The sequence below is a fragment of the Hyperolius riggenbachi genome, chromosome 3 (assembly GCF_040937935.1).
Source record: "Hyperolius riggenbachi isolate aHypRig1 chromosome 3, aHypRig1.pri, whole genome shotgun sequence".
In the NCBI taxonomy this organism is placed as follows: domain Eukaryota; kingdom Metazoa; phylum Chordata; class Amphibia; order Anura; family Hyperoliidae; genus Hyperolius; species Hyperolius riggenbachi.
Window position 1 is genome coordinate 301,609,459 of NC_090648.1, and position 19,741 is coordinate 301,629,199.

Sequence of the window (19,741 nt, forward strand, 5' to 3'; positions counted from 1 at the left end):
AATTGCATGCAGGAGCAATGTCACTTTAATTTGAGTTCGATCAGCCATCACTCAAGGATCCTCATGTCCCCCCAGAGTGGGTCACTTTCCCATTATGCACCTGCATGTCCTCGCTCCCGCTCGCGTAGCCAGGTGCATCCTGCGCAGGCGCAGTACAAATTTTCCTCGTATTGCACCTGCACAGGTCACTACTAGCATCACGAGCAGTGACGTTCGTCTAGTTAGATGAATAATGGGAAAGTGACCCGCTGCGGGGGGACATGAGGATTGTTGATTGACGGCACTGGACAGGACGTCTGCAGGGGGCCAATAGAAGCCCCAGGTAAGAGAAACTTTAAAGAACCCCTTTACACCCTTGCACCGAGTTAGAATAATGTGATCAGTTACAATGCAGAGATGTGAACAGAACAGCCCCCTAGAATTGTATGGGCAGTGAGTTGACGTGCAGAATTATCCTACAACTCAACTAAGCACTGTGAACTAGCCATAATGTTCGTAATTAAAAATAAATATTTACCTTGAATAATGATCCCACTCCAATATCTCCTAGCGAATGTCTGAAAAAACCCCGACCACACCTCCGCAGCCCCCCAAACTACTGTGTGTCTGTGTTTAAAGGTCTCTTTTCATTACCTGCAAATGGCCCCGACATATGTTGTACAGCATGTCAGTCCAACCTATGCTCAGAAATTGGTCAGAAAGCCTAAATGGAATCCAGAACCAGATTTTATTAATTTTGTTATCTGCAATCTTCAAGTACCAGTTTGCCTACATGTGAACACCTGTGGAGCCATTCGACTACTGTTAAAGCTGAAGAAATTATAAAAGATTACTTGATTGTTGCCTTTCTTCTGTAATAACAAAGCACAATCAAGAAAACCAGAGCTAAGGTGCAATGATGATTGCAGCAGCAGGTGGAGGGGACACTACGTATTTATATCTTGCAAGACAGCCACTTAAATCATGTCTACACATATCAAAGACAGAACAAGAGACTGTGGCTTTTGGCGCTACTAAGGACTTATTTTTTCCTTCAAACTCCCATTGTGTGTGGAATACATTATTGGCAGGAAAAAGGTTAATATTTTCAGAAGTCTACTTTTTATTATATGCAATCTTTATAAAGAATGAATTAAGATAACTGCATTTATAATTATATTATACTCTTCTGAGAAATGTTGATATTTAAATAATCCAACATATTGAATAGAAAATCAAAACTAGGAATACAGATTTTTTTTTCCATCAAAAACAATTTGAATCACAGTCTATGTGATCCGTAGTTACAGATGGATGGATTGCTTCCCATTGTGTGATATTCCTGCTGCACATGCTAAAGGCCAATTAGCATATAATAAACACAGCATGCTCCATCAAGTCTATTTCTTACAAAAATAACCTACTTTTTATAGTGACTTAGAGCAAAAATAGTGAAAGATTTCCAGTAAGTGGGAGTTTTTCAGTAGGAGGTGTACTGTGACATATCCAAGACATGAACACGTTTAATGAATCAGTATTCCAGAGAGAATGACTGATCCATATAGTACCTTATGTCTGCCTTCTCTACCTCGACATTTAATTGGATGTGTGCTATAATTCCAGGAGAAGTGTGTAGAGGATCAAGAGTTAAAAATACTCAGTTTAGAAAAACAATGGAAATGATGGGAAAAAAATGGCAATGGTGACTTTGTCTGAGGTGATAGAGCAGCTACATAAAATATATTTAATAGCAGAAATGCATATACAGTAATGTAGACTGCCTACCTGGTTTGGCTTCAAATTAAAAGTAAACAATAGTCCACTGTTAATATATTTCACTCCTCTACTATTTTAAACACGTTTTCCAGGTTGAAATCTTCCAATTTGACATTTTAGTTAATTTTATCTAATTGATAAAATAAAAGAAACAAACTTCAGGGGATAGCCAATAGAAGTAATAAAGTCAGTGCTGAAGTTATTAAAGCCAACATACCATCCCCTATTCATGGTTTTAAAAAAATCTCATCTCTGTGTATCTCTGCCCAGATGCGACACTCTTCACAGCATGACAGCGGTTTCCCCATATAGGCAGCAGATGATCAATTCAAGGTAGCCCACCTTGAATTGATCATCAAATTAGAGTGATCCACAACATATGTGACCACCATATAGACAGAGATGATCAATTCATGGTGGCTCACATCACATGTGAAATAGAGAAAACTAAAAGGCGTAGGGCGACGGTTTAGGGGTCGTCAGAAAGAGAAATAAGAGAGCTTTAAAATGATATCCATCTTTCCATAGTTGCATTGTATTACACAGGGCGACTTTTTCCTAAAGTCAGCAGCTCCATTTTGCTGAATGGAGCTGCTGACTTTGAGAAAAAGTCGCCCTGTGTAATACAATGTAACTATGGAAAGATGGATATCATTTTAAAGCTCTCTTATTTCTCTTTCTGACGACCCCTAAATCGTCACCGTACGCCTTTAAGTTTTCTCTATTTCCGTGATCGCAATCGCGGCTGCTGCAATTTCAATCGCAAAAATAGCAAAAACTAAAAGGCGTAGGGTGGCGGTTTATATATCATTGGAAAGAGGAGAAAGAGAGCTTTAAAATGATATGCATCTTTTCATAGTTTTTGCACTGCTCGGAGTCCCTTTAATCACTGTAACAGATCAAAAAGCTGAATGGTTCCAATTGGAAAACCCTATCCACAATTATAGAATCACACGTTACTTTTATTTTGAGCTTTACAATAACAACAGAGGGGTTAGAGGATGTTGATGACCTCTTAAATCCAAGCCACTATGCATAAGGGCTCGACTGCTTCAAATGGAAGCAGGGGCATAACTTAATTATCCTGGGCCCCACCGCAAAATAGTCAGGCTCAAAATAGAGCAAGCATTGTAAGAGCACAAAATAGACAGATTGGGCCCTCTTTCCCCATCCATTTTATGTATGCTAAGCAACCCCCCCCCCCCCCTCCGCGTGTGTGCTGCAGCTACAAAATATCCTTCCATTCTCCCAACAACTGATCGATTTTGTACAGTAGCGTGGCAGTGATGCTTCTTAGCATACCTGATTTCGGCAGTGGACAGGATCACTTCTACTCCTCTTCAGTGTAGCTGTCATGTAGCCAATCATCTAGTGGTTCCCGACACTGCATGTCTTGTGACAAGCATTGGGAGCCTCTAGCTGATTGACTGCATGGTGCCTACACAGAACAAGAGTTTAAAGTGGGGGGGGGCTCCTCGCAAGGTGCTAAATGTTGCGCCAGATATATCAGGTTCTACTTGGTGTTTGATGCACACACTTTTAACTCTTGTTGTGCATATGTTTCATTTCTATCCTTTGGAGTTGGGTGGTGGATGGCCCTCACATGAGAGCCGTCTGCACCTCCCCCCCCCCCTTGGGGCCTGATGCGTGGGAGCCTCCCCTGAGCTGTAGCCAGCTTTGGGTGGCCGATGCTTCACTTCTCTTTCTGTGTTGCTCCCAAGTTGTGCTCATTTGGCAGACTTTGAATGACATTCATGGTAGGTCTATCCTTTGGGGGGCGGGTGCGGGTGGCTCTTCCTGGTTCTGGCCATGCTTGGAGGTGCCATCTGTGCTTCTCAGAACCCCCTCCTCCCCCCCCCCATGGAGTGCAGATACAGGATCTTTGAGCAGTGAGAGGGTTTGGAGCGCTTTTCATGCTGCCCCTCAGTTTCATCAGGGCATGATGGGCCTCCTTGCAGTGCCACTGGCAAGGTGCTAAATGTTGCGCTGACTAATCCCCACAGAGCATAGTTTTGTGGTGTAAATAGTTAAAAGACTCTGCATATTCTGGCAAGCGAAAGCAAATGCAAATTTGCATGAACAATGCCTCTTGATTAAGCCAATTAGGCCAAGTTTGCAAAGCCAGATATATCAAGTTCCACTTGGTGTTTGATGCACACACTTTTAACTCTTGTTGTGAATACTGAAGAGTAAGTGGAAGGAAGTGAGGTGGACCGGTTCTCTGCTGGAACAAGGTATAGTTTGACGCTCCGATGTGGCTGCTATGCACCCCAGGACTGGGCCCCCTAGCTCCAAAGCCCCGCTACAACTTTGAGGGTCACGAAGACTATTGTTATGCCCCTGAATGGAAATATTCCTTTTATTGCATATCTGAATGTAACATGTGCATGCACTACCCCAGAAAACTTTTATACTTGAACTAAAACTATTTTGAGATCAGAAAACATTATTCTGATTTGTCATATTTTGCTATGACAGTCATATTTAAACTGACTTCAGTGGATAGTCATTCAACCTACAAAGGGTTAAAACTATTTCTAAATACATTTTTGTTCCTTTCCTTCTATTATTCTTTTTTCAAAGTGTATTTTACTGAAGCCTGGGTTCTCTTTAAAATAAAATAAAGCTCTACAGATGCACTTTCAGTTAAAATACAGAGAGCCTGAGACGAAGTTTGGGTTAAGAAACACATACTTATCAAAGAAGAGGCAAGAGTCTGGATCCTGTAGAGGCTTCCTGTCCCCCCCTCACCACTGCCGCTGTTCACAGTGACCCTCCAGAACATTGGCGCTGTCCTTCTCTTCTGTTGCAAGTACAGCCATGCGGCACCCATGCGACCATGGCCGCCCGCCTGTGCAGTAGCATGGAGCTGCTAATGCATGAGTGGATCCAGCTTACTACGCAGACATGGCTGTACTCTGTATTCTGACAAACCCTTGTTGGAATTCTTTGGGGGGTCCGCAACAGGGGGCTGGAGGACATCGTGGGAAGCCTCTATAGAATCCAGAGGTTTCCAAATTTTTACATAAGTATGTGTTTTCGTACCAGAGGTTCACCTCATGCACACTTTAAGTAGTGGTGTTCAAGCTGCGTGCAGTGACAGCTGTTCCTCCAGCTCAGTTAACCTCATGGAAAATTCAGACATATTGGGGTGCATGAGCTGTACTACTTGGAATAGTAATATCAGGTCATGTCAGCAGCCAGCAACTACAGGTAGCAACAGCCAAAAATGCTTTACTAAAACCATCCTAACAAGTCCAGCCTAAAAGCCAGCTCAACCACAGCTTAATAAAACAAAGCCAGAAAAGACAGGCCAAAAACAACTGGTCAAGTCAGAAAAATCAAGCCAGCATTTGGCTAACAAGGTGAGACATATGTCAGCCCTCATCCATTCCATTAAGAGCAGACAGCAAGACCACTTCTATGCTGATGCCAGACAGACTATATAGTTAGCAAGTGCATTTAGAGGGACATGGGTATACCACTCAAATTGCCATGTTATCATTTTTACCTGTTATATAGGATTTGTTTAGCCAACGTTGAAAGGTTTCCTGTAATGCGCTTAGAAAGAGGAGAAGCAGGCAGATTCAGCAGTCAGTGCTAGGTACTCACAGAAATCAGCTATGGGTGCATTTTGTGGGTGTACAGTTATAGGCAAGCACGTCATAGACAGGTTGCTTTTGCAAAATGTCCATGGAGGTTTTCAGGACTATGTGGATTTTAGTGGCAAAATCATCAGTTAAAGACGAAACCCCCCAAAAAAGATTACAGAAGGTTAATATCAGTTAGGTTTAGGAGTCGATCAGGAGGGTTGAGTTTAGAGATGAAGTGCCATTGGAATCTAGCCTTATTTGTTCTGGATAGAAGGTAAAGATTGTGCAACCGAATATGGTTATGGTAAAGTTTAGGGATATGCATCAGGAAGAGGTTAAAATTGTGAGGGAAAATTAGAATAAGGTAACAGGAAGGTTTTAAAATTGTGGGGATGGTTAGCATTGGACATCAAGAACAGGTTAATATTAAGAGGGTAGAGTGGAGTTAGATTTTGTGAAATGATTAATGTATTTCATTAAGGGGACTGGTAAGGGTTAGAAGGTTACTGAGGCATTAAAGTTCCAATAAAATCTTGCAAACCTGATATTATTGTGCATCAGCAATCTTGTTGCCCATACTTGGCACTGTACTAAGCTCACTGGGCCAACCTCGTACATACTCCGGACAGGTTTGGGACCGCTGAAAGGATTATTTTTCATACTGCCTTATATTCTAACTAGAATGCCCCCCCCCCCCCCCCAAAAAAAAATATGGGCCTAGACAAAATTAACCCCTTTTGGTTAATAAGATTTGAAAAAATATTGTAATCTTACCTAAAGGACAATTATTGACATAAACGGTTTAATGTACTCTATAAAGCACTGTGGGAATGATCAGCAGTACATAAATTAATAATAATAATGTAATTACATTGTCCACTCAGCTGACTTAAGGACAATATTTATGGCCCTTTCATTCCTATTACCAGTGGCGTAGCTACAAACCTCTGGGCCCCGATGCGGAATCTGGATGTGCCCCCCCCCCCCCCCGGCAACAACCGCGCCCCCCCCCCCCCCCACAAAACCCGACGCACACACATATCCGAATCCCTATAGCTGTGCATGGAATGGCTATATCAATTCAGCTTTGCAGCAGCATGGGTGCCACGTTCAATTTGCAGACATACGCAGCACCCAGAGGAAATAGGGCAATTAGTAGCAAGATGCCTTTAATTAGATAGATTACTATCAGTATAGGCATAGAATAAAGATGCATACACACATTCAATTTTGATTGGTCAATCACTGACCAATTTTACCACTGCATGTAGTATGAGGGCCAAGAGACTGTGAATACTGTGAACAGAGCTGGGCTCTCATAATACCTAGAACAGCGGTCTCAAACTCAATTTACCTGGGGGCCGCAGGAGGCAAAGTCAGGATGGGGCTGGGCCGCATAAGGAATTTCACAATCGCGGCGCATCGCCGCCTCTGCCCGCCCCCTTCACTCTTCCTTCACAGAGAGGGGTGGGGAGAGGCGGCGATTGACGTCAGCAGGGGCAGAGCTGAAGCTGAAAGCTCTGCCCCTTCCAGGAAATGCTGGTGGATTGCCCCCCGGGCGATTTGGGGGCTCTGCAGCCCTCGTTTAGCGGCGGGGATGCGGCGGATTACTTGGGAGCACTGAAGCGAACTACAAAACAGCTTTTCCCCAGCAAATGCACATAATAAGAGACAGCTTTTCCCCAGTAAATGCACATAATGGGAGACAGCTTTTCACCAGTAAATGCACATAATAAGAGACAGCTTTTCACCAGTAAATGCACATAATAAGCCCTTTAGGCAGTGAGTGACAGGGAGCCCCTTTAGGCAGTGAGTGACAGGGAGCCCCTTTAGGCAGTGAGTGACAGGCAGCCCCTTTAGGCAGTGAGTGACAGGGAGCCCCTTTAGGCAGTGAGTGACAGGGAGCCCCTTTAGGCAGTGAGTGAGTGACAGGGAGCTGCTTTAGGCAGTGAGTGACAGGGAGCCCCTTTAGGTAGTGAGTGAGTGACAGGGAGCCCCTTTAGGTAGTGAGTGACAGGGAGCCCCTTTAGGCAGTGAGTAAGTGACAGGGAGCCCCTTCAGGCAGTGAGTGACAGGGAGCCCCTTTAGGTAGTGAGTGACAGGGAGCCCCTTTAGGCAGTGAGTGAGTGACAGGGAGCCCCTTCAGGCAGTGAGTGAGTGACAGGGAGCCCCTTTAGGTAGTGAGTGAGTGACAGGGAGCCCCTTTAGGCAGTGAGTGAGTGACAGGGAGCCCCTTTAGGCAGTGAGTGAGTGACAGGGAGCCCCTTTAGGCAGTGAGTGACAGGGAGCCCCTTTAGGCAGTGAGTGACAGGGAGCCCCTTTAGGCAGTGAGTGACAGGGAGTCCCTTTAGGCAGTGAGTGACAGGGAGCTCCTTTAGGCAGTGAGTGACAGGGAGCCCCTTTAGGCAGTCAGTGACAGGGAGCCCCTTTAGGCAGTGAGTGACAGGGAGCCCCTTTAGGTAGTGAGTGAGTGACAGGGAGCCCCTTTAGGCAGTGAGTGAGTTACAGGGAGCCCCTTTAGGCAGTGAGTGACAGGGAGCCCCTTTAGGTAGTGAGTGAGTGACAGGGAGCCCCTTTAGGTAGTGAGTGAGTGACAGGGAGCCCCTTTAGGTAGTGAGTGACAGGGAGCCCCTTTAGGCAGTGAGTGACAGGGAGCCCCTTTAGGCAGTGAGTGACAGGGAGCCCCTTTAGGCAGTGAGTGAGTTACAGGGAGCCCCTTTAGGCAGTGAGTGACAGGGAGCCCCTTTAGGTAGTGAGTGAGTGACAGGGAGCCCCTTTAGGTAGTGAGTGAGTGACAGGGAGCCCCTTTAGGTAGTGAGTGACAGGGAGCCCCTTTAGGCAGTGAGTGACAGGGAGCCCCTTTAGGCAGTGAGTGACAGGGAGCCCCTTTAGGTAGTGAGTGAGTGACAGGGAGCCCCTTTAGGTAGTGAGTGAGTGACAGACAGCCCCTTTAGGTAGTGAGTGACAGGGAGCCCCTTTAGGCAGTGAGTGACAGGGAGCACCTTTAGGCAGTGAGTGACAGGGAGCCTCTTTAGGTAGTGAGTGAGTGACAGGGAGCCCCTTTAGCTAGTGAGTGACAGGGAGCCCCTTTAGCTAGTGAGTGACAGGGAGCCCCCCCAGCCGCCGCCGCTGCTTTCCCCTTACCTTGCAGGCTGTGGCATGTCAGACCTCAGGATCAGCAGCGACCTGACCAGTAAGAGCGGGCGCCGGACGCACCCGCTCTATATGCGGAAGTGATGTCACTTCCGCATATCAATGTGAGCGCTGGGTCCTAGCGCCCGCACTATTGGTCGCCGCGGCGCAGCCTGATCGAGGTCTGATGGCTAGAGGGAGGGAGGGAGGGAGCGAGCGCCGACTAGAGCGGGGGGGCCCGGGTCCTCCAACACACAGCCCCTGGGGCCCAGGCCCCTCCCCTACTTCTTCAGGAGGCGGGCCCGGACGCCACGGCGACCGCTGTGACCGCGGGCCCTACGCCAGTGCCTATTACTCTATGCATTTGCCTACAACTCCTACCTAAAACAATAATGTTGTTTCCACAAATTAGTTTACCTGTGAAATATTACATTATTTTCTTGATACCTGTAGTTAAATGAATGAAAACACTGAGAACTTCTAGTCATTTATGAAGACTCATTTATATCTTAAGTATTCCTAGATTGGCAATTTACTAAATGCATCAGTCACAAATCCAATCTAACAACAATAATAATAATAATAATAATAATAATAATCAGTGGCATACCTAGGGAATTTGGCACCCGGTGCTGAATATTAAAAGACACCCCCCCCCCCTAAAAAAATGGGTGTGGCCACAACCTGCGGCGTGCTTAGCGGCAAAAATGGGCATGGTCATGACCGGATGAGGGCGGAGCTAACTGTAATTTAAAGTATTAGCTAGTATAGTTGCCCCAGTATAGCTAGTATAGTTACCCCCAGTATAGCTAGTAGTTTCCCCTAGTATAGCTGCCCCAAGTGAAGCTAGTATAGTTGCCCCCAGTGAAACTAGTTGCCCCAATGAAGTTAGTATAGTTGCCCCCAGTATAGCTAGCTTAGTTGCCCCCAGTATAGCTAGTATAGTTGCCCCAAGTATAGCTAGTATAGTTACCCCAGTATAGCTAGTATAGCTGCCCCCAGTATAGCTAGTTTAGTTGCCCCCCAGTATAGCTAGTTTAGTTGCCCCCAGTATAGCTGGTATAGTTGCCCCAGTATAGCTGGCCTGGTATAGCTGCCCCCCTGTATAGCTAGTTAGTTGCCCCCAGTATGGCTAGTTTAGTTGCCCCAGTATAGCTAGTATAGCTGCCCCAGTATAGTTGCCCCCAGTATAGCTGCCCCCAGTATAGCTGGTATAGTTGCCCCCAGTATTGCTGGTATAGTTGCCCCCAGTATAGCTAGTTTAGTTGCCCCCAGTATAGCTAGTTTAGTTGCCCCCAGTATAGCTGCCCCCAGTATAGCTGCCCCCAGTATAGCTGGTATAGTTGCCCCCAGTATAGATGCCCCAGGAGGGGGAAGCAGCGCTAGAAGGAGGGGCAGTGGCGGCAGCGGTGGGGAGGGGGGAAATATCCTCCCCCTCCCTCCCCTGGGACCCCTCCTTCTGCCTCTCTACCCCTCCATAGAGTAGCGGTGGCAACTGCGGGCTCGGCGGCGGGGAGGCATGCGCAGAATTACTCACCACGCCACGTTCCAAGCGCCGACAGCGTCATGTCGTCACAGATCTCCGCCTTCAATGCCGCCCACTGTGCTTCCGCTAATCAGGAAGCACTGTGGGCGGCTTTGAAGGTCGGAGATCTGTGACTACATGACGCTGCCGGCGCTTGGAACGTGGAAGTGGTGAGTAATTCTGTGCATGTCTCCCCGCCGCCGAGCCCGCAGTTGCCACCGCTACTCTATGGAAGGGTAGAGAGGCAGAAGGAGGGGTCCCAGGTGAGGTAGGGGAGGGGGATATTTCCCCCCTCCCCACCGCTGCCGCCACTGCCCCTCCTTCTAGCGCTGCTTCCCCACTCCTGCTCTGCTGCTGTGGGGGGTCGTGGCGACACCCCCCTAGCAGTCTGTCACCCGGTGTGCCATGCACCCCTGCGCACTACAGTAGGAACGCTACAGATAATAATAATAATAATAATAATAATAATAATGGCAATATAGTATTCACAGGATGTTCACAGTAGTATGTAAGACAATATATATCTGTTGAAAGCTTACTTGAATCTTTTAAAGCGAGACTGAAGCAAAAGTTTTATTTAAAACAGAGAAAACAGATATGTTTGAATAAATAAAAGATGCAGCCTGGACACTGTCTCAGTGCTGATTTATTTTGTGGCATGACAGTAGCAAACCATCATGTGACAGGTGAGGATGGCACAACAGCCATTTTGCATTGTAATTTATTATTTATATATAGTATTTATAAAGTGCCAACATATTATGCAGCGCTTGCTCATGTGCTAGCGCCCGGACAAGCACGTGAGCAAGCGTTGTAATACCGCAAAACAGCTATTTTCAACTGGGAACCTCCTCTCCTCACCCACTGCACCTGTCACATGATGGATGCTTGTAAATGCCATGCCACAAAATAAATCTGCACTGAGACAGTGACCAGACTGCATCTTTTGTTCATTCATACACGCGTGCCAATATTGTGTGACAGAAGGCCAGTAGACCACTCCCCAGCTGGGTGCCGAGCACAACTGTAGTTGTTTGTGAACACATTTCCTTATTATTCACATACTGTTTCTTTTGTGCCATCCAAAGACCGCATATTCAACAAGTGGCTTGCATACAGCAAACAGGAAGGGAATTAATTAGGTGCAATAAAATGCCCCAAACGCCCATTGCAGCATAAATCATGCCCAGTCTCTCCTTGGAGCAGCCACGCTCCCAGTGGAAAAATGTGCCTTGACCTAAGACACGTGTAAGAGAGTAAATAGAGGATTAACTGAGCCTGTTCAGACCTAAAGTCCTCTTATGCATGGATCCTGGGGAACATGCATGTATTATGTGCGCAAAACAAAGATCTGGAAGTACTTTGTTGGCCATCTTTATTAAAAAATGAAGAATTCTAAAACTAAAAGATGAAAGGAGAGTATGGTCGGCATGGAGTCAGAAGGGGGTGCTGCTTCAGGTAGTATGATTTATTTGTATACTTCTCATAGGTTTGCTTTGAAGTTAGCCAATAAATGGTATCATCCTGACTCAAAACTTTCAGCCTCAACTAATGAATAACAAAGCACAGAACTTTACTATGGCCATATTCAAAGAAACAGCAAGTCCTCCATTTCAGAATTTCATAAATGAAACAAGAAAAAGTAATTATGTTTTTTTCTCATATTATTTATAAAATCATTTTTATATATGTAAATTATGGCAGGCATAACTTCCTGTAAATTTCCAATTCCAAATATAAATTATTGTTTAAAGAAAACCTGAACTGAAAATTAAAAGTCAAAATAAACATACAAAAGTCACACTTACCTCCTGTATAGTCTACTCCTCACTCTCTTTCTCCTCTCCCGCATCCTGTTTGTTCACTGTGATCAAGGGAATTCTCCGCCCTCCATTTTGAAAATGGTCATTACCCCATAACAGCTTCCTGGTCAGCGCACTGTTAAACTGTAACATCGACCAGTTGAGCCATAGGGAAACATGGACATTACCGGGCACATCAGTTGTCCACTCATCTATAACTGACAGCAACTGATATATAACTGACAGCAACTGATATATTTCAGTTCTGACAAAATGGAACTGAGGCAAGGTAACTATTTAATGTTCATTTGAAGTTACCTCATGTGTTTATTTTAAATAATTTTACTCAGTACAGGTTCCCTTTAAATTGTGGTACTGTAGTTCCCGAATATGATTGTGACTTAGAGAACAGCATAAATGCAAAGACTAGTGAAAGTTCTCCAAGACATTGTTGGAGTAGGTGGTACTAACTGATCTCTGACAAACACTTTCGCCATCAGTTTTGCATCAATTTCTAAAGTTTTTGTAATATATTATATTAGTCTGAAAAAAAGGCATATTTGGATGATATTCCAGTTATGTGTGTGATTTGTGTATTTTCATGTACTAGAACAAGGCAAAGCAATATATCTATTATATGCATTATACATAATATAATAATACAAGTATAAATGCTTTATATCCAACAATTTTAAATGACTAAAGGACTAAGGGCCGGTTCACACTTGCGGTTTTGCAAAAACCGCACCGGATGTCCGGACCGCACCGGAGCCGGATCGGACCTGAACCGTACGGTTCCTGTCCGGATCCGGTCCGGTTGCATACGGTTTCCGTGCGGTATGAACACGGTTGCGGTCCGGATCCGGATTCTTAAAGAGTAACAACCTGTATAAAAACAAAAAAAAATGTTGGGGTCTGGGAGGTCAGCAGAAGGGGGACCTGTGGAATCAGGCCCTCCGCTGTTTAGCACTCACCTCCACCTCCAACATGCTGCCAACATCTCCAGCTCGTGCTGCTCCACTCCAAAATGCTTGCCCATGTGTCCCCAGCCAATATCGTCGCAAAAATCCGCATAGGAAGTGGGGTAGAACATCCGGATTTTTTGCCAGTGTGTTGTGCGCTCTCCGGTTCTCATTGGTTTCCATTGGCCGGATGGTGCAGTCCGGCTCCGCCCCGGATACGGCTGCCGGAGGAGCCGGACCAAAAAATAGCGCATGTTGGAACGGACACCGGAGTCCGGATCCGGTCCGGCTCCGGTCCGGACGAAACGGACACATGTGAACCCTGGCATAGACTTACATTGCTATGCCGTGCGTCCGTTTCGTCCGGCCAGCATGCGGTGCGGCTCCGGCACGGCTATTCCGGATAGCCACCGCTAATGTGAACCGGGCCTAAGACTAGCTGAAATGTGATAAAAATGACTCCATTTGCAGCTATTTCCTGGCATAATCTACATAGAGCAAAGTCATTTATATGCAGTCAGCCAGCTGATAGAAATAATTAATTTTATATAAATAGTGTTTCATCCAAGAAAAAAGGAAAGCAACTTGTAAATTAAACATATAAAGAAATATATGCTGAGCAATTAGGCGTTTAAAAATCTGGTCCTGATCCATATCTAGTAAGCTTTTTTCTCTTTTCAAAATAAAGGAAAAAATTACAGATTATAGAATTATTTAACCAACCATTCTGGTAACAATAGTGTATTATTTTCATAGATTCCCCCAAGTGGGAAGAGTTTTACTTACTTCGTTCTGAGTGTGGGAAATATAAAAAAAACGACGTGGGGTCCCCCTCCCAGACCTCTTTAACCCCTTGTCCCCCATGCAGGCTGGGATAGCCAGAATGCGGAGCACCGGCCGCGTGGGGCTCCGCACCCTGACTATACCAGCCCGCATGGTCCATGGATTGGGGGGTCTCGGAAGGGGAGGGGCAGCCAAGCTTTCCCCTCCCCCTCCGAGCCCTTGTCCAATCCAAGGACAAGGGGCTCTTCTCCACCTCCGATGGGCGGTGGAGGTGGAGGCCGCGATTTCCTGGGGGGGTTCATGGTGGAATCTGGGAGTCCCCTTTAAAAAGGGGTCCCCCAGATTCCCACCCCCCCTCCCAGGAGAAATTAGTATAGAGGTACTTGTACCCCTTACCCATTTCCTTTAAGAGTTAAAAGTAAATAAACACACAAACACTTAGAAAAAGTATTTTAATTGAACGAAAAACATAACCACGAAAAAAAGTCCTTTAATATTCTTAATTAACTATTAATACTTACCTGTCCCTTTAAATAAATGATCCCTCGCAATATCCTCGGAAATGTTCTATCAGTTACAATGTAACAAAGTTATTACAATGTAACAACTTTGTTACATTGTAACTACGCCGCACCCGACGTCACTCGCCGCTCAGCCGCCGCATACGGGTCCGTGCAGGACGCTAAGTCCCCGCAGCTCCCGCTGTCCACCCAGCCCACATCTGTCACCCAAATGTCACCCACATGTGGGTGACATGTGGGTGACATGTGGGAGAGGCGGGGAGGGCAGCGGAGCCGGCGGGGACTTAGCATCCTGCACGGAGTCCGGACCCGACAGAGCTCTGAGCTATATAGCTCAGAGCTCTCTAAGCATCTTTGTATTTGGGCTCCAAGGAGCCCCATTGGTCCTTAGCAGACCAATGGGGTTCCTTCAAATCAGAAGGAACCCCATTGGTCTGCTAAGGACCAATGGGGCTCCTTGGAGCCCAAATACAAAGATGCTTAGAGAGCTCTGAGCTATATAGCTCAGAGCTCTGTCGGGTCCGTGCGGCGGCTGAGCGGCGAGTGACGTCGGGTGCGGCGTAGTTACAATGTAACAAAGTTGTTACATTGTAATAACTTTGTTACATTGTAACTGATAGAACATTTCCGAGGATATTGCGAGGGATCATTTATTTAAAGGGACAGGTAAGTATAAATGGTTAATTAAGAATATTAAAGGACTTTTTTTCGTGGTTATGTTTTTCGTTCAATTAAAATACTTTTTCTAAGTGTTTGTGTGTTTATTTACTTTTAACTCTTAAAGGAAATGGGTAAGGGGTACAAGTACCTCTATACTTATTTCTCCTGGGAGGGGGGGTGGGCATCTGGGGGACCCCTTTTTAAAGGGGACTCCCGGATTCCACCATGAACCCCCCCCCCCCCAGGAAATCGCGGCCTCCACCTCCACCGCCCATCGGAGGTGGAGAAGAGCCCCTTGTCCTTGGATTGGACAAGGGCTCAGAGGGGGAGGGGAAAGCTTGGCTGCCCCTCCCCTTCCGAGACCCCCCAATCCATGGACCATGCGGGCTGGTATAGTCAGGGTGCGGAGCCCCATGCGGCCGGTGCTCCGCATTCTGGCTATCCCAGCCTGCATGGGGGACAAGGGGTTAAAGGGGTCTGGGAGGGGGGACCCCACGTCGTTTTTTTATATTTCCCACACTCAGAACTAAGTAAGTAAAACTCTTCCCACTTGGGGGAATCTATGAAAATAATACACTATTGTTATCTGTGCAAAAAAACCTGACATTTTCCGCATTTAAAAGACATTTTTGCCCTTGAAACTTAAAAATCGATTTTCTCAAAAACTATAAGGTCTTTTTGAAAAAAAATGTTTTCCTCTTATTCCCACTGATCCCCTTAATATACCCTAGGAATTTAGTGTTCCTAAACTTTAAGCAGGCTTTGCTATTAACCGTTAAAGTCGGCGGGTTTTTAAATGTATACATTTTTACTTTGAAACTTTAACATCGATTTTCTCAAAAACTATAAGGTCTTTTTGAAAAAAAAAATTTCCTCTTATTCCTCCCGATCTCCTTAATATATTCTCCAAATTTGAGGCTCTTAGCATTTAACCACTTGCCGACCAGGGGAATTTTCACTGATCGGTGCTGCGTGGGCTCTACAGCCCGCAGCACCGATCAGCAGTGCAGCAGGACGATCAGACTACCCCCCTTTTTTCCCCACTAGGGGGATGTCCTGCTGGGGGGGTCTGATCGCCGCCGGCCATTAGTGGGTAGCGGGGGGGGGGGGGCTCCTCAAAGCCCCCCTCCGCAGCGTTTTGTGCGCTCCCTCCCTCCCCTTACCTCCCTCTCCCTTCCTGGGCTGCGCAGGACGGATGTCCGTCCTGCGCATTGTGGGATAGGCTTCAGCCTATCATATGCCGGCGATCCCCGGCCAATCAGAGGCCGGGGATCGCCGATTTGACTTACGGCGCTGCTGCGCAGCAGCGCCGTATCATGTAAACAGCGGGGATTTCTTCCCCGCCTGTTTACATTTTGCCGGCGAGCCGCTATCGGCGGCTCTCCGGCTGTTCACGGAGACACCCTCCGTGAACTGACATGGAAAGGCCGTTCAATCGAGCGGCCGTTTCCATGGCAACCCGCAGACGACCAGTTTACGCCAATCGGCGTTAGCTGGTCGTCACGAGGTTATGGGGGCTTTGCTATTAACCCTTAAAGTCGGCGGCTTTTTTATATTATACGGAGCGTTATGGTTTAACGCGAAATTACGGTAGCGTTTAATGCGAAATTACGGCATGAACGAAATGCGAAATTACGCGGTGAAAATTACGCTTATGGTATTTTCAATTACGATTTTAATGGCAATTACGCTACCGTAATTTCGCATCGTAATCGCAAATTTCGCATGCGTAATTATAGTAATGCGAAATTACGAAAATTTCGGCTCAACAGTTGGATTCATGTTTTTCAGATAAGTTAGTAAGGATTGGGAGATAAAATTGACATTCCCCGTATCCGTACAGATAAACTCTGCCCTGGTAATTTTAGCTCTGACAGCTTGGCAACTCATATTTTCAGTGGAAGTTCTAGTGTTGATGTTTATTTCCAAAAAAACTATCACTCTAAACCTTAGCATAAACACACAAAACATGTCTCATGCTAAATACTATTCTGCTGTAAACCTACCATAATACCCCCTAGTGCCCAACACTACCAATCTTCTTCAAAGTTCCCAAGCAGAGCTAAATTACCCGAAAACACTCACATTTAAAAAGCCCAGTGATGCAGCTGACTGAGGAGAGGAGCATAACATCATAAATATCCTACACTGGAAATTTGAGATTACACAGCTACAGTAAACATATCTATAGTACGGGCCAAAGGGCAGTATGTGTGGTCCTGCTTTGATATTTACTTGGGGAAGAGATGGATTAAGATGAATGTGTACAATCCATGAGACTGATGATTGTTCATCATATAAGGGTGCCCATACATCACTCGATTTATGTGGGTCGATCAACCTTTTGATTTGATAATTTCATCGGATCGGTGGAGAATTGATACGCAACATGGCCACCTGACAATCTTTTGATTGATTTCTGGACAAAATCAGTCAGAAGGATCAATCAGAATGCTGGAGTATCTTGGATGCAAGGGCTCGATTGGGTGCACAGCGGTATTGGCATTCGGTATTCCAGTGACCGACGGACCCCTGGCCGTTATCCCCCCATCGAATGCTTCCATAAATAAATTTGCATAACAGGGGGCTGCATTGCTGCCCATAGCAGTTCCCTGTAGTTGCTGGTAAAATTGTTCTTCAAACTTGAAATAGTTTTTAGTGAGTACCAAATTGAGTACTGCCAAGAGAAATTTGGAGAGAGGCTCTGGTATCCCCATTTTATCAAAATTTGCTCGAATCACATTAATGTCTGAAGAATGAGGTATGGATGTATAGAGGCTGGTGACATCTAAGGTACAAAGAATTACAGAACTAGGAAATGAACCAAAGCCAGATAGCTTACACAGAAAGTCCGTAGTATCTAGAACATAAGATCGCATGCAAGAGACCCGAGGGAGTAATACCTGATCAAGTAAGATGCCCAAAGGTTGGAAAACCGAATTGGTACCAGTCACAATGGGACGACCAGGAGGATCCACCAGTGTTTTATGAATTTTAGGCAGTACATAGAAAAGTGGAGTCAGAGGAAATGGAGACAGAAGGAAGTTATACAGTTGATTGGTAATGATTCCAACCTCATTGGCTTCAGAGATCAATTCATCGATTTCTCGTTTGATTGCTGCTGTCGGATCAATTGTTAATTTTTGATAAATGAGATGGTCATTAAGTTGTGGTAAAATCTCTCGTCTATAGTCTGCATTATTCATCACCACCATGCTCCGCCTTTATCGGCCGGCTTGATCACCAATTCAGGATTTGTGCATAACGAGTTGAGCGCAGCGCGCTCCTCAGAAGTGAAGTTGCTGCGGGATTGGTGACCAATGCGGTCGACAGATTGGAGATCACGCTGGACCAGATGAACAAAGGTCTCAACAGTGTGGGATGTGGTGGGAGGCATCCACTTACTTTTACTACGACACATCTTTAAGTCAACCTCAGGGGGAAAGGAGAGAACGTTGGTGGGGGTGGGTGTCGGGACGGGAGTCCGATTGGAAGAAAAACCCTTTATCCGGATGGACCTGAAAAAGTTAAAAAGATCACAATCGAGTTCAAGGTTAGACCCTGTATGGGTAGGGACGAATCCCAATCCCTTGCCTAATACATTATTTTCTACTGGTGATAGTGGATAATCTGAAAGATTAACAATCAGTTCCTCGTTTGCGTTCTGCTCCTGGTTACTCGAGGGTCTCCTGTGGGAATTCCTGCCCCTCCTCGTCCTCTTCCTCTTCCTCCCTTGCCTCTCTGTTGTGGCCCTCAAAATGTTCTCAGCTTGAGGATGCGTCACCTGTGCTACTGTCGCAAGGTGGGTTGGACCCCTGGGGTGGCTGTCGTGGACGTCTTTTAGGGCGTCTGTCAACCTTCCAACTATATACTCTATCCTCCTGATAGTCAAGAGTTTCCCTCCTGAATTTATCAAGTTTATTGTTTAAAACATTGTGTTTATATGATGAGAGAGCTGAGTCGTGAAATTCAATATATATATCAAACTCTTCCTTAGGTAGGAGTAATCCGAGTTTGGTTTTTAGGCTCTGAGCCAGGGATTCAAATCGTGTTATTTCACTATGGATGCCCTGGATGGTTAAGGTAATGAGGTCCAGGCTGCACTTATTAAGGATTTTAAACCAATTATCACAATAATCTTTACTGTTGCGACAAAATGTGGAGCGTATATTCAATCTCAGTCCCCTAAGATACTCAACCAGGGTATCTGAGTGTAGTTTATAATCAATAACCCATTTCTCCAAGTCCTCAAACTGCCTTTTCAGGTATAAGGTATCAACGGAAATGTTGCTATGAGTATTGGCAAATTGTTGAACAACACTGTCAATCTCTGACTGGCTGTATGCTAGCGTGTCAGCTGAGCGATTAGATAGATTGCTGAGATCAGCAAAAGACATTATAGTTCATGGGTGGGGTGCAGAAACCTGTAACAAAACAGAATACAATATTTACAAGAAAGTACTGCACACCCTATGTATGCTAATTAATGCACTGGGTGCAATGGGTGCTGAGTCTGTAATTAGGCTAAAAAGCCCTAGAGACAATATATATACAAAAGGACTCGCACACCAGCATGAGTTTCATCAAAATTATATTATAAACCCGAAAGCTGATTATATACAAACAAGTGCAGATAATGCACTATGCACAAATAACATAAGTGTATTGGCAACAAGAGACCAAACCGGTCAAAAGAAATACAGCATAATGGTATATGTCAGCAAAACATGAAGTAAATGGCTGCACAAGCAGTATCCCTTTAAGAGCAGCAATGAAAAGACACAAGCACAGTTTTAAACATGAATGCAGTACATACAAGTGGTAAGGTAGCAAGGGATACAGTCAAACAATTGTGCAGTTACAACATGAATGGTATACCCTGACAGTGGCTGTTTCGGGGGTTTCCTTCCTCAGAGGGTATCACCTGGCTCAGTGCTGCTAACTTCCACAGCGATCAGTGCTGTTTAAATGCTGTTAGAATCCCCTAGATTGCCCTGGACACCTGGGG

General features: G+C 45.5%; 2 long non-coding RNA genes across 5 annotated transcripts in view; one reads left to right on the top strand and one right to left on the bottom strand.

Moving 5' to 3' along the window:
• Positions 1–19,741, bottom strand: part of LOC137561444 (uncharacterized) — a 411,299-nt gene that overhangs the window by 309,455 nt on the left and 82,103 nt on the right. The gene's annotated exons all lie outside the window — the stretch shown is intronic.
• The window catches only part of LOC137561445 (uncharacterized), a 186,876-nt gene that overhangs the window by 158,383 nt on the left and 8,752 nt on the right, over positions 1–19,741 (top strand). The gene's annotated exons all lie outside the window — the stretch shown is intronic.